This window comes from Canis lupus, chromosome 24 (assembly GCF_048164855.1).
Source record: "Canis lupus baileyi chromosome 24, mCanLup2.hap1, whole genome shotgun sequence".
Classification (NCBI taxonomy): domain Eukaryota; kingdom Metazoa; phylum Chordata; class Mammalia; order Carnivora; family Canidae; genus Canis; species Canis lupus.
In genome coordinates, this window is record NC_132861.1 from 38039107 (window position 1) to 38045106 (window position 6000).

Consider the following 6000-nt stretch of genomic DNA (forward strand, 5'->3'; position numbering starts at 1 on the left):
TGGAGTGCTGTTCGACCATGAGATGATATATGAACAGTTCTGGTAAATACTAGTTGTGTAATAGATGTGTACTTTTTTCTCCTTTAAAGTATACCTGAATATTTTTCCTCTACATTAGCACCAACTAAGCCTTTTTATAATTGCAAAGTAGGCATATGGAGGACTGGGGCAAAAGAAAACTTGAAAGAATTTTAAGCCCATCTTCTCATCTTACAAAGGTAAAAAGGAAAGCCCAGTTTGGAAAAAGGGTCAAAAACTTTCTAAGACCTGAAGTGATGACTGTTTATACATGATAGTTCAGACAGTGGGAGAACCCAGGGGCTAACCTGGAGCAGGAGGTCTTGGTCACCAAGTGTAGCTTCCTCCTCTTCCTCTATGTGGAGAACCCAGGCTCTCTTAGGTCCCCCATCACCACCACAAGTACTATCATTTCAGTAACAGTATTTGATGTGGCTTTGAGCTCGAATGGGGGTAGCCACCCTCTGGGAGAAGGTGGCCTTGGGGTATAGTGGGCTCATTCCACTTCATGATGCTGGGGAACCAGATTGAGGGATTTGAGATCACTGTTTGGGATCCAGTTCTGACATCTACAAACTATGAGACTTTCAGTAATTTAACTGACTGCTCTAAATCTCATCAGTAAATTTCAGAGTAATTATATTGCCAAATTCACAAGGCTTATTTTAGGATCAAATGAAATTATCCGCATGTTGGAATTGACAGCTGATTTTTATCAAGTCTCAGAGTTTGGTAATGATAAAATATTATATAAATACTATCCGTCTATACATTTTAATGTGAGGCTTGATTCCAAAGGTTGGGCTGCAAATTGCTCAGGAAGTTAATTTCGATTGACCTTGATGAGTCCGTTTTGAACAATGGAGAGAATACTCTTCAGAGGAGAAGAGTTAAGAAGGGCAAAATCAGTTATTTCCTTCATGTCCAATAAGAATCCTATTTAACTTCCTGAAGTATACTGCAAGACCCCCAGGTTTTGTTCCTTGTGTTCACAACCCAGCTGACAGATCCCTAATCAACAAGGCATATATGAGACAGATTGTACCACGGTTTTTTTTTTTTTTTTTCTTTGACTTACCAGCCACTGCCCTTGTCTCTTTATTACCCAGGGAAACACAAATAGAAGTCAGGCAGCTGTTGCTGGACCCCAGGTCAGCTGGGCTCTCCTGGGACCCACTGACCAAAAATTCCCCCACACTGAATTCTCTAGACCATGGGCCATCTGGGATAGAAGGTCACCCTTCCCTGGAAGAAGATGGCAGTGGTAACAGGTGTTAATAAATGCAGATCCATGGCCAGAGGCTGCATGGAGCATTTTATTAGGCAATCATATATTTTCATTAGTGATGATGATCAAGCACTTAGGCTTTTATTGGGTGTTTTAATGTTTCATTTTGCCACCATACTTTATCATGCCAGCCTATTACCTGCTGGTGCAGGCTTTGCCTGCTCTTTTCTTCTGTGTACAAGTCCTTCCAGACAATTTCTTTCCCTAAGCTTCAACCATAAGATTACTCCCATCTGCTTAAGGAAACAGCTAGGGTTGTTAAAGGCCATGAAGTCAATGACAAATCTAGCTTATAATTTTTGTCCCTCTTATAACCTGATGCCCCCTAGAATGCTATCATGAGGTTAATGGTTTAAGTGAAGCAGGAACAATCAGAGAGCCTTACAATGGGCATTTGGTCCTTGGCTTGAGGAACTGACTAAAAGTGCTTGGGACATATGAGGAAGCAGCTATGTCTACTATCTGTGGGAGAGAAGGTGAGAGCTTCAGTGTTAGAAGGCCCTAATCACCTCTACTCTTCTCACTTGATCCATGAGGTAGCTGAGGCTCAGACTTGAGAGTGACTGAAGCAAGGTCACACAGTCAGGATGGAAATCCAGCCTGATTCCCAGACCATGGTTTGTTCACTGGGCACTGTTGTCTTCACTGTTGGTCACAGATCAAGACCTGAGCTTAGGAAAGATCCATCAGAGCCTCACCAGAGGAGACTTCAGGATCAACTAGCTCATCTCATCTCCCAATTTTGCAGGCAAGGAAATAGGTGAAGAGAAGGGAGTTGGTTAACCTGAGTTAACAAACTCAGGTTTGTTATGCCAGCCAAATAGTTTTAAAAGTGGACAAAAAGCATTATCTGCTCATAGGGTTGCAAGGAGTCTAGCATGACTAAGGCCCCCGAAAGGAACAAAGTCTCTTTATTAAGTACCTGCAGTTAGTAGTACTATGTTATCCAAAAATATTTGCTAAAGTCTGTTTTTGTGGTATTGTAATTTTACATATGTATAACCACAATAACTCTGCTGCATTTTCTGTGCAGTGTGGTAAATTGAAAGTGCCAAAACTTTACACTCAGAAGAGCAAGATTCAAAACCTGAATCCACTCTGTACCAGCAGAATGGTCTTGAATCTCAATCTTCTAATCTGTACAATGGGGATAAAATTATCCTCCTTAAAACGCTGAGAGAATTCAGCCAGGCAATATATGGAAAATATTTTGCTGCTGGCATAATGACCACAGAATATATGGTAGCTATTGTAATTATTATAGCTATACAGAAAGAAGAAAAGTGTTAGGACTGTGGTACTGAGCAAGGTGGACATGACGTCCAAACCCCCTTCATAATCAATGATTTCCTTGTTTCCTGAATATCTAAGAACTCTATTAGACATGAAGAGGTTAGAAGATCCTGTTGACTTTGCAATCTCTGTAGCTAGGGATACACACATGCTCGCAGCAGTAAAAGGGTTAAATATAAGTTAGTGACGGTGACTTATTAAAGAGGAAAATAGAGTAAACTAGAAAGTTGATTTTCAGAAAGGGATCAGAGGTGAATGCATAAAAGAAGAAATCAAGGCAACTTCTAAGAGTAACTCCTTTGTTCCCTACAGCACTTCACACAGCATTCAGCATATGGTTGGCGACCAATAAATGTTTGTGAAACACTGAAGCAGGCTGGTAGACCAAGAAAGATGCACTTGTCCTCTTTTTAAAACGGGAGCTATAATGCCTGAAGATGAAGAGAAGCCAAAAAGAGATCCATGTTTCCCTCTTACCCAAAAGCCCCAGAAGTGAAAGGGATCAAGGGGGAATTGATACTACCTTCATCTGTATCACCTATGTCTGTGTAATCTTTCTAGAATATCTCAAAAGACTTAGTTCCATAGAGTATTGCCTAGGATACTTTAACAGGAACTTCTCAGATATAGGACAAAAATCTGGAAACAATTTTATGAAAATTGATTAACAGATAATACCACCTTATACCTACCCCAATGATATACAGAGGAAAAACTCCAGAGACACAGAAATCTTGGAGGTTAGTCTATAGACTTAATCACTTTACTTAATGACTTCTGATAAGCTAAGCCTTTCCCTGAGTGAACATTTAAGACCTTACACTTAGGACCTCATGCACAGGGCTCTACAACACATTTTCAACCTTGGAATCTCCTTCTCATTTGTTCCTAATCCCTCCTCTGACTTCTCTTCGCCTATAAGAAAGAATCATTTCCTCTAAGGAGGAATCAGCTTCTATATACTGTTCCCTCCTACTTCCCAACTGAGGACCTGAGTCATAGGGCAGAAGGCTGGCAGGTGTCCACTCCCATATTACTGAGGGAGATATTAACAACTCTCTGTCAATGTACCCACTACTTTCATTCTCTGAACCAGAGAGTGTTTGGTCCTCTTGCTCTCTGTCATTCAGTTTTCCAACATTCCTGCATCATCATCTCATTACATCCCTGATTGATTTTGGTATCTTTCATGAAGACACATGTACCTCCTCATAAATGTGGGGTGATCACTGAAGCTCCACAGAAGAAAATTAAAGTTTCTAGGCAAAAGGAGAGTTAGGTTCCTGAGTGCAATGGTGACCTGTTCTCTTGAGTAATTTTACCTGTCATCACTCTGCTGGTCCCAATGGAATGTTTTTCACACTGCATTCCACAGAGAGGGCTCATCAGATGGCTCAACCATGCTGGTGCAGATTTCAGTTTTCTCCTCATTCTCTTCCTTTCTTGTGATAGTTGTGTGTGTAGGAAAATATGTTTTAATGGAAAGATCAACCCGTGGTTGGAACAATTTTGAATATGTTTTCATTTTTATCAGTATTAGACTAAGGCAAAAGCTTCTCTTTCAAGAAAAAAATACATATCCTTCAGTAAAAGGCTGTCATGGATTTGTATTCACTCTTGATCAGGATGAAGCATATATTCTTATCTAACCACGAAAGTGGCCATGGTTTAAATTTATGCATTTTAGTGCTCAGTAAATGTTCATGCAAAAATAGAGATCTATATATCTTTAAGAGCTTCATGCTGGTGATGAAGATGGGCCTGTCAACCACCATTACCAGGTTTTCACTGTCACAAGGATTTCTAACAACATGGCAACAAGATAAGCTGAGAGCTTCCAAAATATCAGAAAAGGAAATGTTAGGTGGAATGCATTGCCGTGGTTTCTATTTTTCTATGTCACACCACAAACTGATGGCCTAAAAATCCTCTAAGCTAGTTAGATCCAGAGTATGTATGTGACATTCATTTATGTGGCCCAGTCCCTTCTCTTTAGATGCTTTCTCCTGCTGAGGAAGGCATCTGCTGTCTCACACCAGACCTCAGATGCCCCTTTAGTTTGTCTTTCACTTTCTTGACATGCATGCCAAATATCTCCTTCACCAACTAGTAATTTTTATTTCATTTGCAATGTGTTTCTTCCTGAGTATTCTCTCCCAGTGTTTGATTAGTGCTTCCTTTCTTTTCCTTCTAGTCTTTTTATCCAAGGCTGAAACTACTTCCTCTCAGTCCCCAGACTAAACTTCTTAGCTCTTTTGCTAATATTAAGATGCAAGTATTTGCTTTGCTCAATAGCTTAAAATCACAATTCCCAAGCCTGCATGGGCTATGCAAATAACACAAATGAGTGAAGTATGTCAAGTATAAGACAATAAAAAATAGAAATCTAAAGAGCATATGCTCCTCAAAAATGCATTCCCCATCTAAAGACATTTGATTTTTTTTTAATATCATGAAGGCCAGACAGAACACTACATGTTCATTGTATGCAGGCTATAAGTTTCCAACACCTGAGGTAAAGTGTCTGATGCAATTCATAGCAAAGGGACATGATAAACTAGCAGTTACGTTTTTTGGGCGGGGGTTGGGGGGGGTTGTCACATCTGGGTTCCTTAGTTGGTAAAATTGTAAAAACAACTGTGTATTATAAAGGTTAGGATAAAATCTATGCTTAAAAGTGGAATAAGACACATATTTTAGAAATTCAGAGAAAGAAGTAATTAATTTCAATTAAGATACCAGAAAAGATTTGCCACTAGAGCATAACTAAAGAAAACAAGTTTATTTATGGTCTTCTGTCAACTTCTAAAGATGTTCAGTGGCTAAAACATATCATGATTTAATGTTCATTCTCTTTCTAACCATTTTCTGGGTAAATGTGAATCTTGATGGTGTTTACTTCAGACTTTTCCCATAGTTTAAAGATAATTGCAAATGTTGATAGTTTTGTCTTGAGTTTCTGTTTCTAATACTCTTGCATTTCAGTTTCTCTGTTCCCCTAAAATGCATTGAAATTCATACACATTGCTCAAGTGTCACTCACTGTTATTTCACCAGTATTAACATCTTTTTGTCCACGTAGCAATTAGCAGTTACAAAATATCACCAAGGCAACTAGTGGCCCATTACTCAAGAGTATATATCTCAGCATGTATTTATTTACTTCTGCATTGTCTAACAAACCTTCAAGGTCTGAATAAATGCACTAGAAACCAGATTTTCAAGGCAAGTTTCTTGATGTTCCAGTTAAAACAAGCCACTTAATTTAAGTGACCAAATTCCCAGTATATCCCACTAATAAGGCAAGTAAACAGATACTAATGGGATCCAGTCACACCTACCTGTGTATCTCAGAATCTTAAATAATACAGAGGCCCACATTACTAGGTTTCTTTGATGTA